The sequence below is a fragment of the Ruditapes philippinarum genome, unplaced genomic scaffold, assembly GCF_026571515.1.
Source record: "Ruditapes philippinarum isolate M1 unplaced genomic scaffold, ASM2657151v2 ctg258_1_1_1_1, whole genome shotgun sequence".
Lineage (NCBI taxonomy): Eukaryota > Metazoa > Mollusca > Bivalvia > Venerida > Veneridae > Ruditapes > Ruditapes philippinarum.
The window spans coordinates 843,799-859,993 of record NW_026855480.1 but is presented as its reverse complement, the minus strand read 5'-3'; positions in this window follow the sequence as shown (position 1 = coordinate 859,993).

Below are 16,195 nucleotides of genomic sequence, written 5' to 3'. Positions count from 1 at the left end.
AAAAAGTAACATCAAAACATGTGACTAAAACTTTTGGCGACACACTTTTGGAAAACGACATATATTAAAATGATAACTAGACTTACCGACACATTTATGCGCAAAGCCTTATTTGTCCTATCGCCACTAGTATATTGTTTAATTGTTCTTTTTTTAATCGTCATTTTATCAGTTTGAACAACAGTTTATTGAAAATGCTGGGCCTCTTAGAGGTATCTGTCACATATACAATAATTTACATAGAATGTGAAATATCATAAAATGAGTTCCACAAAATATACTGACGTACTACAAGGCAAATATAAATAAAAAATGTAAGTGTTATGGAAATAAGCTTAGCTATCAGTTACTTAATTGCTGATATAATTGTTTTACAGAAAACTGCAAGATTTAACAATATACCCCTATCTGTGCTATTTATTAACATAGAAAACTTGATTGAATTGGCATTTGTACTATACTCTCTATGTTTTTTTCTATCAGTATTAAAAAATTGACAATTAAATAAGTAATGATATTCATCTCCAAGTGAGCTAGTATTGCATAAGTTACACTCTTAATTCTCTGGGTATATTACAAAATATACCGAACTCAACAGGCAATTTATGACTCGTACATCTAAAGTGCGATAGTACTAAAGCTAAATGAGATGGTAAAATATCTAAACACTTTTCAAATCCGAATGCACTTTTGTACATTCTATTATTCAAAAATTTACTGGATTCTGACTTTTCACTATGCCAATTTTTAATGAACTAATCTTTCAGTCTATCTTTAACAATTTTCTTTAATTTCTCTGTTTATCAACCGAAGATGTCACCCGTTAACTTCCAAGATCCGCTGAATTGCATCAGCGCGTTTCATTGGTTTTCCAATTTTACCGACCAATGGAAATAGGTTTAACACACTGTATTCAAATAGTCGGAGCATGGATGATTATTATCGCAATGAGGGCGACTTTGTTTTTGCGTCTTTAAAAGCAAACTGTGCACTGTTTTCCCCAAATTGTCTAAAAACCTGATCTCTGAGTAAAAAAAAAATGCGGTTTGATTTGACCGAAAATGTTTAGGGTTGGCGGCAAAAAAAATATGGTCGGACGGGACACCGGAAACAAACAACTTTTTTTGTTACGCCTGATTTAGTGCTATTTAAATTTTAAAGAATGACACAGCGTGCAACGACACTTGATCAATGATAAAATGTAATAAACTAAAGGTTCAAAGGTTTTCATGCGCATTCAACTAAAAATTTGTGTTGTGACATTATTCATTAAAACCCTCTGAAACAATCGTTAAACAAAGAAATAATATTTTGACAAGCATGGATATTTAATTGTAGATATTATATTTGATATAAATAGTAATTATTGAAGTCAAATTGACAGTAGGCCCCACTTATTAAAGCACGTATCGCACAAACAGGTTAAAAATTTATGTAGTCAAATATAAGTAATTTTAACATGCATTTTGTATGTACCTTATATAAAAGCATTGGTCTGAGAAGCTTCCGTAAAAATGTGATTTTGAATGCATTTATTTTAATTATATCGACCTATTTTAGAGGAAATTTGTTACTTTTCAATATGATTATAAGCTGTTCAGTTATATGTTTGTTTGAATGAGTCCATTCTTATATGTACCACAACCTTTTTAGGTGTAAATAAGTATATTACATGTCTGATCTCAATTGTTGAACGTTTTGCTTTAGCGTTTGGTTAATGACGAATAAGTATTCCATGATCTTAATTACTAAAATTTTGTGTCGTGATGTTTCCTCTGTATATTATGGTTGATAATGGTTACCTGTAAACAGTTACAATAGTTTACATTGTTAAAGTTGGATTGATCTCAGACGGCATTAGACAAGTAAGGATATCTAAATATTTTACTCTATTTTTTCGGTATTTACTTAGTTGAATATATACGTTTTACTTTTAGTTTAATATGGATTGAATAAAGTATATAAGATATAAAAGTAACCAATAAATAGAATGAAAATATAAAAAATAGATCGCATAGCGACATTGCGGAGTGAATCTTTTTATGAAATGTTAATTCGAAAGCATTACAACTGATAATATCATTTTTAGAATGTCTTCCAGAAAATGAACGATTTCAACATGTTTTTGAAGTAGAACTGTCATATTTCGGTTATTATTTTTCTGGTTGACCGCAAGTGACCGACTACTTATCCAACATGACTTCTGAGACAAATGACGATTAGACTCGATATGCGAGATCGGTTGTTACGAATTAAAAAAATCTAGTTGAAATAAGGACAAGAATATTTTTTTTTATTTTTTTATTGATCAAATATATAAACATTGTATGTACAGTATGGGTATATAAACATACAACTATAAATGTATTCAAAGTAGAAAACAGAACATATCATAAAAAATAATACAATTTTACATACTACACTCATTCATCTGCACTCTCTCACTGTAGTCTGCGCTTTTGATATTGTTATTGATCATATCTATTTATCTTTTCAGTCATTTACTTATCTCTAAAGTCATTTTAAGCGGGGTAAAAATATAATTTGTTTGATGTGTAGTTTGTGGATTGGTCAATACAGACTAAAAGTTTAAGTCTGCATATATGTAGGGAATAATAATTATAATAAAATACATCTTAAAGTAAATTAAAATTAGATTTTTTGTTTTTGATAAAGGACTTTCATATGTAAAGCCAAAAATCATTTCGTCTGCAGTTAATGATGGAAAAATATTCTTTTTGTTTTGAAATAGATATCAATGATGTCCTTTACAAAACTGTATTGCTAAAACAAATGTTCGTTAGTTTCGTTTTCATTTTTACAAAAGGTACAAAGAGGATTATCATTATATTTAATTTTATGTAAATAATAGTTGGTGTCAAGAATATTTCTTATCGTCAAATTTCGGTACGATTTACTCCTTTTGAACTGATTTCTCTTATTAGCTTATTATCGTCTAACTATTTCTAATACAACATGAATGAAACTAAAGTTGTCTGATACAGCATAATAAATCGAATTAATGCTGATTTAATTTGGAACTATTATACAACTGTTAAATCACACCTTATAGAATATAACAAAAAAATTTCCGTGATGTCCTAATACGAAGCATTATTTGATCAATTTTTGTAAATATTTTTCGAGCTCAAAATTAATTTCAAATCACTTTTTCTGACTAGACTCGTATTCTGTTTCTGTACTAAACAAAGTTATTTTTGACCTCTTTATTTCACTACTATATATTGACAATTAACAGAACTTTGTTACTTTGAATACAAAAAAAGGATTTGATATGGATTTTGCCTCTTAAACAAAATACGAGTCTAGCCAGAGTACAAAGTGGTTTGAATTGAATTTTGAACTTAGAAAATATTTATAAAATTTGATCATATAATGCTTCGTATCGGGACAACTCGTGGTTAAAACACTGAACATTCTTTGGATATATTTTTTTAAGGTGTGATTTTACAGTTGTATATGAGTAAGCATTACATAACCTCATAATAACAGTATTTAGGGGGAACGATACATATTTTTCCTCTCTATTTTTTACAAGAATGTTGGTCATTTTAGAGACAAGAATGATATATTTTTATTGGAAATATGAAGCCTCAACTATGTAGTTCGATGTGATTGAAATACCCGGTACATGGGATTTATTATTGAGCACTATCAAATGTCATAAAGTAATAATTGATAAAAACAATCGATAAACTAATTGTATATTTATTGATAAACGTATAGTAACATGTAAATAACGGAAAATGGTAAATGTGATTATCAATTAACACTAAACAACATATTTTTTTCAGAGATGGGCGTGGACATAGCAACTTATCGAAAACGAATTGGTTCTTTCCATCACGGCAAAGAAAGTGATGCTTCTACTGTTCCAATTTTTTTGTCACGGGGGCGATGTTTTGGGACTTTGGGGCAGTTTTCATTTTTAGGATTTGTTGGTCATTTTTTTGGGACGAACAAAACCCCCCCAGGTCAAGGAAACATTTTTATATCATTTGCTGTTATATTTAGTGTATAACTATTTAAAAACACGTCCGGTTAGTCAGTATTGAGGGTTTGGGATGTGAATCGGGTACCCTCTTGCTTTTTCTTTCGTTTGATTGATTATAAACCCTTTTACGGTTTTCACAAAAAACCTCTGTCGGGCTTTGTAAAGTTTCAGTTCTTGCAAGTGATAAAACCCAGACTTTTTTGACAGCCTCAAGGAGAATCGGGGGGCTTAATTTTGTTCTGGAAATTTCAATTTGGCTAACTCCTTATCCGGATAAAAACTACCAACACCACATACATAGAAAAAAAAAAATTATCTTTACCTTTCGCACTACATACCAATGTAAACTCCGAATGCACCCGAATACAAATGTGAATAAAATAATACTAAAGCTTTAAACATTTGAATTGAATATGTATGTTAACAAAAGTTGGGATAAAAAACCCAAATTAGAGGGGCCGGGTTTAACCCACGACTGCGAAGCCGGGGATTCTTAAAAGAATCACTGTTTATTTTCAGAATACCTCATTTTTTATTTTTAATTCCCCAATATTAATTCTATTATTTAAAATGAATAAAATTGCTATTTAAGATTACTATTCCAGTATACTATATTCTTATTTCATATTTTATTTTAAGAATGACATCCTCATGTTATAAATATAAAAAAAATCCCATAGGACCGGCATTACCGAGAAATTGAATAAGATGTATATAGTATTACGTTTTATATCTTTATATCGTAAAGATTTATCCATCTGTTAATCTGATTTATAAAATAACAATTGAGCAAAAATAACTTTTTAAATTTTAATTCCATTTTACATTAAACAACGTTTGAAATAGATTCATTTTAACCTAAAATATTAGTTTTCTGTAAAACGTCACTATTGGAAAAAACCCTAGTTGTGTAACGTATCAAATCAAAAGGACTGAATAGTTTTACCACGATGCTATTCCTTCAAGAATGCCCAATTCGTGTACAGATCTGTCATTATGAAACCTATATTGCATTCTGGTTGGTTAATAATGTCGCAGTTTGATTGGTTCCAAATACAGTATTTTGTCTGAATGACACGAGCGTCTTTGATTGTTTCAAAACATCGCATTCTAATAGGTAGTGGACCTTGACACATCACTCTCAAAGGAGGAGGGAAGAGAAGGATGAGGGAAAAGGAGGAGGGAGGAGGGGTAGGTGGGAAAAGGAGGAGAAGGAGGGGAGAGGAGAGAGGAGGAGGCGAAAGCCAAAAAAGAGCGTAAAAAATGTTAATTTATTGTAAAAGTACTAATATTGAATCAAGAAAATGCATATCTTTAAACAATGTCGGGTATCTCGATAGTAATGTTTGACAACTTTGAAGACACATCAAAATCTGAACACTCTGATAATGAAGGAGAACTACATTACGACACATAGGTTAGCCAACGAGATTATTAGACTTTCGAACATCCATTGAGCCTATTGTATCCGGGCCAAAAATCTAATGGACACGAACTGCTTTGTCTAAGTCTAGTACGCCAGCGCCTGAGGAACCATATGTGTTTTGGACAAATAGTTGCAACTTACAAATCCTGACTAATTTGTTCACTAGTATTCGACTACTAAACGCTTCCCAATATATCAACCCTAAAAAAACGAATCTATTGGTCTTTGACGATTTATGACGGAAGCTAAATGCGACCAAAGGATTGCGGATCTCTTCACCAAGGATAGCCATCACAGAAAAATATCTATCTATATAGTATACAGCCCATTGCTTGAATAGTGAAAAATCTTTTTTTATACGCGTGAGCGATGAATTAAATGGTCCCCAGGAGAAAATGTAGTTATGCCCCAAATTAGGCCAAAAAGAAATTAACACGTTATAAATGTAATTTTGAGTGTTATGTTAATGTAATCAAAGTCAACAAGTATTGTTATGTCGAGCATCAACTTAGATTTAACAGCTATCTTATCAATGTTAAAAAAAACAAATTGAATTTAAAATGAAAATTCAGAGCTATATGTTGACACATAATTTAGTAACATACATTTTTATACATAGCAGAATGTCTTTAGGAAAGAAAAATGATGCATATTATTTTTATTAAATGTAGTATACATGCAATTTAACAATTGAGCAAGTACTTGGTTGCCAAGTATGTTGGTAGTCTCACCCAGAACAAGATATGACCAACTTGAACAAGCACTCAATAAAAATTTAAACATTATATAGTCTATATACTGTTGTTCCCCTGTGAAGCTAGTCAAATTCATGTTTGTAAAGGACAATATGTAATACTTATTTAAAACATATAATTTTCGGTCCTATCGTATAAAGAAGTTAACAGCTCTTTATATATCTAAATGATCAATTAATGATCAAATTCTTTTATTTAAACGAACCTAAAACTTGATTTGTCACCTGAATATGATGATTATGTTAATGTAATATAAAAAATTCCTACGCAAGTCACGTCAGTGGCCGTGTAGAATCATCAGTAATAAAAAACTCGATTCTTGGAATAACATGTAAAATTACTTCTCATGAATATAAATTCTAAAAATGTCCGACGTCTATCAATTTCGTTTTATATCTTGTGTGGTTTACATCACATTCTTGCATTCTTATCAGTAGAATATAGCCAAACTCGCGTAGTTGTGTATTTACATAACTAAAATACAGATGTATATAAATTTGTGATGTTGGTAAATTCAATTTCTCATTATAAAATATATTAGTAATAATGATTTGCTATAGAGATATCTAAAATATACTTGAAGGTCTAATTCAATGTCATTAAATGCTTATACTATATTTTGATTTATATCATGTAAACATCATAAAAGCTCTTGCAAATATTTTACTAATCTCATCATATATCACTACAATACCCTTTTCTTCAGATGTGAGCCTAATATATTCATTTTGATTGATATATAAATTGTTTATAACTTGTTTATCCTTTCCTTTCCACTTACCTACTTTGACACGATTGCTCAATCACAGACATTCACCACAACATTATAATTAGTCCAATATACGAGATTCTTTATTTTTTATTCATCGTTCCTGGTTAACGCAAAAGGTTATATTAATTTGATTTTGCTTTAGAATACCAGTTATCGTTGATATGGTAACATTTATTAGTGTCACAATCAAACAAGAAAGATATTTAGTGAGTAACAAGATGTATCTCATCTCATAATTCTATTTCAACTAAGTATTTTACAAGAACAATTTTTTAAATAGCAGTTAATATTTGCGACAAACAATAGCTTGCTCAAGGTAGTACTACAATAAAAAAGCCTGTTAAGTCTTTCTCCAAGACAGTAAGGTAAATTGTCAAAATACTTTTTTGTCACACCCATAATGTTCACTTATCTTACCCTTATCGATGTCACCAAATTACCTTTAGCGTTTGCACATATACATATTTCCTAATTTATGTGTTCTTCTCTAGACTGTGTGATTAGTGATCTTACAGTGTTGAGTACCATACTAATTCATATATGACTCTGTACAGTTCGTATTTCAAATTCAACAAATCAATTCTTCTTAACTTTAATGACTTGATATGTAAAATAAACTTATATTCCTTAAAAATTGTCATTTAATATAAATGAGATATTGAGTGGAAAGACACAATTAATAAGTTCACCAGAACGTAAGTTGCCATATTGTTTATGCATGCAATTTCAGTGAGGTTTATAGTGTCTGGTCATCAAATCTTACAAAATTACACGTAAAATAAAAGTCTTCTAAAACACAGTACAGAAAACACTCTCTGAATGTGTCTTCGAGTCAATTATTTAATACAGGAATATAAAAGCTTTTAAACATATAGACGATTAACTTCAGTCCGACATTGATAGATCCTTTCCTACCTTCATTTGAACAATCATTACAAAAACGGCAAGTTGCTTTGTAACAAATATTTGTGGTGAAAATTTATGCATTCACTCAATCTGTAATTGAATTAGTACATAGTAGATCTCATTGCCTTTACCTCTAGTTGAAAAATTATAATTGTAATTGAGGTAAACAATGTTTCTATAAGGCGAAATACGATGAAAATCAATGGCGAATAGCATGCTCTGAATGTGAAAATATATTGCACTAATGTGCAGAGTCAAAAAGCAAAAGCAACGAACACACGAGATCTATCCACTCGAAATAGTCAGACAAATAAAAGATGAGGAAAATTAAGTAATTAAGAAAATAAAAAACATATTGTCGCATTCAAATGTTTATACATTTTAAGCATGTGTATTCTAACATGTAATACCAACAATATCTTTTCGAATAATTATAAATAAGCAATACATGTACAACAATGTACGATATGACATTTTCCATGATAATGATATTACTAAAATATATTCACCTTTGATGATGTTAAGTGCGACCCAGTTAACGGGAACCTGAGCAAGCCGTTCTCCAAGTTAAGAGTTGGATTATGATGGATGTTATTTCAATAACGACAAAGTCAAAACCCAAAAACCCCTTGGAGAGTATCCGCAATGCTAAGAACAATAGATAATAAAGAAGATCAGGTTTTCGTGATATGAAGGATATGAATCTGATTTTTCACATATTAAAAGCAGAGTATCTACATACTTCCATTTCGAAAGATTTGAACCTTAGACGCATTTTAGAATAATGCAATTGTTTACTTAATTAAGATATCATTAACTTAAATGGATAATAGAAGAAATATTAGTTAACATTCTTCATTTCAAACAATACATCCAAAATGTGCATTTAGACCAATCCACAAAAAGCTTAAAGTGAAGCATTTTGATCATAGGAACTTGGACTTCTTTCTCAGAAAACGTTTTGCACATAAATATAACAACAAACTAAAATTTTCAGGTTTATCAACATCTTCCACTGAATCTAACATAAAGATTAATGTATGCAGTATAAACGCTTATCAAACAGATATAGAAAACTCGATAACATTTAATTTACTTTTTTAAAAATATAATTGTAGATGTAGACAGGATTATAGTGTTACCCATGTGAGACAAATCAATTCTAACTAGTAATGTCTCTGAATGGAATAAAATTTGGTGACAATGTGTCATCTCTGCAAAGGGCAAAAAAGTTCAACAACAAATGAAATGTACTTCGAAAGGGACAGTGCACAAAAAAATGATGTAAAACAGTAACAAGAAACTAAATAAAATGTCATTATCATCCCTAAATTAATACAGATAGAAGTAATAAAAATTTACTTTTTAACAAAATTTTTTAAATTATACTACTCAATTTGCTAAGATTCACTTTTCTACAGTCCTTATTCATTATAATGTGAAAAATGGATAAAAGAATTAAATATATAATAGGAATGAATTTTTATGAAAATAATGGCAATGGAAGTGTTCCTACTTTGCCGTTGGAAAGAGTGTCTGGACGAAAATAACCATTCTTGGAGATCAAATAGGGCCTAAAGAAATCTTGCATCAGAAGGTGCTTAGGGCGTTTAATACGAGTATTGTTCCCGGACATAATTACGGCCTGCATCGCCGCCGCATGCTGCTGATGAGCTGCACCTTGTGATGCGATCTTGCCCATTCCTCATAATTGCATTTCTATAGCTCTCAACGTTGTGGAATATCTGGCTGAAGAAAGCTTTCTTCGCACTTTATCCAAGTATCTTAATGGATTAATCCGGGACCTCGCTTCGCGCCAATCCATGGGACATAGTTGCCCTCAATATATCGTTTGTATGTGGCTCTGTGTCAGGTGTGTCATCTATAAGAATTGAAATAGGACCGACTTTGCTCCAGCGTACGGCGTACATGAACTTCTAATATTTCATTGGAGTACTTACTCCGTCAGTGTAGCGTTTCATAGATGTTAGGTCCGTTTTCCCTGAGCGCTTCCGCTAACACCATGTATAACCCCGCCAACGTCTGTTCTCAACGATGGCTGGAGCTAGCGTTCCATTCTGACTTTTCCAAACCTAGCCCGTCTGTCCGCAAGTCCCACACAAAACCTATTATCTATCACATGAAGAGACCGGGTCATCATTGAACAGATCCATGACGTGATCTGCGCCCATTGCAAACTTCTTAATATACGCGTTCGGTCAAGCAATCAATTGTGCGCCTCCGTACCTCAACGCCAGTATCATGCAACCGTTTTAACAGTTTAATTGCTAACACACGAACACAGTGCATTCTGAGCGTACGTAAGGTCGTACGTTTGAGTCGTTGAAGCTCCCGACCTCGCAAGACATTCAGTCATTTGATCGTTCCAATCCGTAGACATACCATCTGAGATACCCCGAGGACATACGCAACGTGCCATTCGTAGAAGGCCACCGTTCAACATTCAATACTCTCATCTCATAAAGACGAACGATCTACCTGGTTCGATTCAAGGTTTGTTACTTCGACACAGTTTACAATCAAAACAGAGATGTCTGCTGCTGACACGTTTAAGTCAAAGCACAATGCGCCTTCATTACAAACAACCAAATTCCAGGGTATGCTTTTCACTCTTATTGAGCCGGGAAGTTAACATACAATCGATTAAACTATAACTCACATTATGATGTTCCCGTACAGCTGTATCGATAGCGGAAAATTATGATTCATATGAATGATAAAGGACTGAAATATGCAAGTCAAAGAAGTTATCCTAAGAAATTTAGAAATTCGAAATGATCTTAAAACAATCACATTCGAATATAATTCTTAAATTATTTTGTATAAAAAACTGAATAACATGCTTGAGTTTTTTAGCTCCCACTGAGCCTAGCTCAGCGTGGCTTTAAAGATCGTCGAATGTCGATCGTCGTCCTTCGTCGATCCACAACTTGTCTCAAAGCAACTCTAGCGTTTCACATCTTTTGCCTCAATCTCATCAAACTTTGCCAGGATGCTGTCTATGTAAAAGCCTCGAATAATACGAAACATGGTCATTCCGGATGAAAACACTAGGTTACAAGCTAAAATAGAAACACCTGTTTACCTTGTCGTCATATCTTTGACTGCAATTGTATCAAACATCAGGTTCTTGTCTAGTAATTTGCTCAATAGTGAAACATTGACATCTGGATGAAAAACTAGACATGAGCTCTAAAATGCTAACATATGGATGTTAAACACTCTATGCTACTTTTGATTAAATATCTTGGAAATTGGTCGAAAGTTGTATTGTGATGTAGCGGTAAAGTATGGGCACTGGGCCAAATAGCCATCGCCAAAACTATGAAAACTGTAACACTCAAGTGTCACATATTTGACTCCAATTGTCCTCAAACTTCTTCAGACATCCTTCTAAAATAACATTGCTTAATGAGTATCGAACATGGGCATTCTCCGAATTAAAATACTAGGTCGCAGGAGCTAAAAATAGAAAGATATTTATTAACACTGTAGCTACTGTTCGTTGATCAACAATATCCTGGAAATTGTCTGAAATTTATTTATGGATTTCTAGGTCAAGTTCGAATATTGGTCACCTAGGGTCACAAAACAAGGTCATCACTGCATCAAATATGGAAAATCTTTGTTAACACTCTATGTGAGTTCACATCATTTTGACTTCACCATGTCATGAAACTGCGGTTCAAAATGCTTGACTAGGTAATTGCCTCGGATGAGTCCGATGGGTCAGTGAGCGATCTAGGGTCATCTTGGCCCTGCTTGTTTACATTAACAACTGATGGGAATATCAATCCTCCACAACTTGATGTTTGTTCTTAGAACATGTTTGTTGTAAAATATTGGAATAATAAGCTTAAACACGCTTTTGTATTCAATTATATCTTTCGAGTCAAGCTATTTAATGATTGGAATATATAAAAGCTTTCAACATAGATTGGACCCGCCACGCTTTAGAAAATAATTGATAAATTGCAGATTAAGATAACCATTGATGAATTATAAGTGCGACCCATGTGACAGGGAGTCAAAGGCAAGCAGTTATTGTCCTGAATGTTGAGGAGCTTTTGTGTGAACGAATGGTGTGAAATCTCACCAAAAAATGGAAGGCAACAAAAAAGCACGAGATATTACGCGGCCGAAATGGAAAAAGATCACAAGAAAGTATTACATACAGAGGAGAAGGTATGAAGACAATCTTATGATCAAAATTTTCATGATGTGTGAAGTGTAATGAATGTTAATGGAGGCTGATTTTCGCCATGTTTTTTTGCAATTTGCAAATTGTTTTTCGCAGCGAAAATGTAATAATGCGAAAACACAAATATACACAAAGACAACTTTGTAATGTTTCCAGATGATTCGTTATTGTTACATTTTCGCTTTTTTGCAAATAAGTATAATTAAGCTTTTCTCGCAATTTTGCATTGTTTCACTTTTTTCGTTTGTTACATTGTCGTAATTTCGCATTTTCGATTGTACAAGTGTATATGCTGATAAGAAATAACGGAGAGAGCTTACGAAATGGCTATAACATAAACTGAGAATGGATTACAAGAGGATAATTAAATAGTGCAACATCCCTCATGCCCTGTAGCACCGGATAGAGCGGTACTCAAAATATTTTACACTTAAATGTGCTGGAATCAATGATCTCGGAGGACCAGAAAAAATTAACAACACTGGAAATTTTGAAAAATTTCAAACTATTGTAAATAATTCAATCACATGTCTAGTTGATTTTTGTGCTATGGCATATGGCACATGTATAATATATCTTTACATGCGTAATCAAGAAAGATAAGCGAAAATGCAACAATGCGAAAAAGCCAAAATAAACAATGCACAGTTTTTTGTCGTAATTTTGCATAATATTGTCACACTTTTATTTTTGATTTGAGAATGAAAAAAATGAATAATAACAAGTAAAATATTACATACATTCGTATGCAATATATAGGTACGATTGCATACTAAACTTCTGTAAAGACTTTTTATGCTTACTGCATGAAATGTGTAATGAAAAAATGAACAAACATGTCAAGATACGGATAAAAAAGCCTAATAAGGAGTTATATAACAATCCTACGTAGAGATATAAAAACCTGATTAGGAGTTTTAAAGTCCTACGTAGAACTTACAAACTCTACGTAGGACTTTGAGCATCGATTCCCTTGTTTTTTAGCCAAACCTCAAATAAATGTTTTAATCAAGGATTTGTCTGAATGTTCAGCATCATTCTGTAGTGAGATTTTGTAAAATCTCTGTTTTTTTGAGTCCGTTTAGTGACATTTTCTTCATTCACATTGCATGTTTTGGACACAGCCCACGACGGAAAGAATATCTCGATGAAGACTGCATAGAAATCCAAAACAAAAATGGGTATTATAAAGGAGAGTCAGGAGGGTAGAATCACATTTCGAATTTTCTTAAAGAAAGGAATTGAGTTTTATATAAAATGTTTTAAAAAAGATGAACACTTACCCTGCGCATTGACCTATTTTTAGAGTCACATCTGGTGTTATGCTTCACATCTGGTGCAGCGGGAAATTCACATATAATTTTACCGATGCTCATTTTTGAGATACATATTGGGTTCAGCCCCCTGTGATAGAAATTCGTAAAATGATTCTTAAAATGAATCTACATTCGAAGTAATTATTCTTTAAATTATTTTTTTTAATAAAAACTGAATACATTCTTGACGTTTTTTAGCTCCACTGAGCTAGCTAAGGGTGAGCTTTAAGGATCGTCGAATGTCGTCCGTCGTCTGTCGTCCGTCGTCTGTCCACACTTGTTCGTCAACACTCTAGCGGTCACAGTTTTGACTCAATCATCATCAAACTTTGCCAGGATGCTTGTCTAGGTAATAGACTCGAATATGCTCGAACATGGGTCATCTCGGATGAAAAACTAGGTCACAAAGAACCAAAAATTGAAAAACCTTGTTGACACTCTAGTGGTCACATTTTTGACTCAATTGTCATCAAACATGGTCAGGATGCTTGTCTAGATAATTGCTCAGATGAGTTTAAACATTGGTCATCTTGGATGAAAAACTAGGTCACAGGAGCTAAAATAGAAAATTCTTGTTAACACTTAAGTGGCTACTGTTTTGATTGAAATATCCTGGAAATTGGTCTGAAAGTTTGTTTCGATGATTTCTAGGTCATATTTAAATATGGGTTACCTGGGGCCAAAATAGGTCATATCGCCCTAATATGGAAAAACCTTGTTAACACTCTAGTATTGACATTTTTGACTCAATTGTCATCAAACTTCGTCAGAATGCTTGTCTAAGTAATTGCGTAGATGAGTTCGAACCTGGATCATCTCAAATGAAAAACTAGGTCACAGGAGCTAAAAATAGAAAGATATTATTAACACTCTAGTGGCTACTGTTTTAATCAAAATATCCTGGAAATTGGTTTGTAAGTTTATTTTGATGTTTGATGATTTCTGGGTCAAGTTCGAATATGGGTCACCTGGGGTCAAAAACAAGGTCACACTGCTCAAATATGGAAAATCTTTGTTAACAGTCTAGTGGTCACATTTTTGACTCACCTGTCATGAAACTTGGTCAGAATGCTTGTCTAGGTAATTGCTCGGATGAGTTCGATGGGTCAGATGAGCGATCTAGGGTCATCGTGGCCCTCTTGTTTACATTAACAACTGTCTGATGGGAATATCAATCTCCACAACTTGATGTTTGTCTTAGAACATGTTTGTTGTAACATATGGAATAATAAGCTTAAACACGCTTTTGTATTCAATGATGTCTTTCGAGTCAAGCTATTTAATAATAGGAATATATAAAGGCTTTCAAACATAGATTGCCCCGCCACTCTTTAGAAAATAATTGATAATTGCAGATTAAGGTAACCATTGATGATTATAAGTGCGACCCATGTGACAGGGAGTCAAAGGCAAGCAGTTATTGTCCTGAATGTGAGGAGTTTTTGTGTGACGAATGTGTAAAATCTCACAAAAAGATGAAGGCAACAAAAATGCACGAGCTAATACCGGCCGAAATGGAAAAAAGATCACAAGAAAGTATTACATATAGAAGAGAAGGTATGAAGACAATCTTATGATCAAATTTTCATGAAGTGTTGAAGTGTACTGAATCTTATGGAGGCTGATTTTCGCCATGTTTTTTTTTTTCAATTTGCAATTGCTTTTTCGCAGCGAAAATGTAATGATGCGAAAACACAAATATACAACAAAGACCAACTTTGTAATGTTCCAGATGATTCGTATTGTTACATTTTCGCTTTTGCAAATAAGTATATTTTAGCTTTTCTCGCACTTTTGCATTGTTTCATTTTTTGTTTGTTACATTGTCGTTATTTCGCATTTCGATTGTACAAGTGAATATGCAGATAAGAAATAACGGAAAGAGCTTACGAAATGGTATAACATAACTGAGAAGGGATTACAAGAGGGATAATTAAATAGTGCAACATCCCTCATGCCCTGTATCACCGGATAGAGCGGTACTCAATTTTCTACACTTAAATGTGCTGGAATCAATGATCTCGGAAGACCAGAAAAATATAACAACACTGAAATTTTGAAATAATTCAAACTATTGTAAATAATTCAATCACATGTCTAGTTGATTTGTGCTATGGCATATGGCACATGTGAAATATATCTTTACATGCGTAATCAGAAAGATAAGCTAAAAAGTGCAACAATGCGGAAAAGCAAAATAACAATGCACATTTTTTGTCGTAATTTTGCATAATTTTGTCACTTTTTTTGGATTTGAGAATGAAAAATGAATAATAACAAGTAAATATTACATACATTCGTATGTAATATAGGTACGATTGCATACTAACTTCTGTGAAGACTTTTCATGCTTGCTGCGTGAAATGTGTAATGAAAAATGAACAAACATGTCATCAGATACTTTATATTTTTAAATGTGATACTTGTATCATAATATTAAAGTTGCATGCCTTCAGATGAGACAAATGATTTCAAGGAAATCAAATATAAAAAAAACAATGCGCGACCAATTTACTGCTTAAAACATAAACACAAAAAAGATACACATCTTCCACTGAACAGAACATTTGAAAGTCGTCCTACAAACTCCTACGTATGACTTTGAGCAGCGATTCCCTTGTTTTTAGCCAAACCTCAATAAATGTTTTTATCAGGATTTGTCTGAATGTTCAGCATCAGTCTGTAGTGAGATTTTGTCAAATCTCTGTTTTTTGAGTCCGTTTAGTGACATTTTCTTCATTCACATTGCATGTTTTGGACAAACTAGAACCCACGACGGAAAG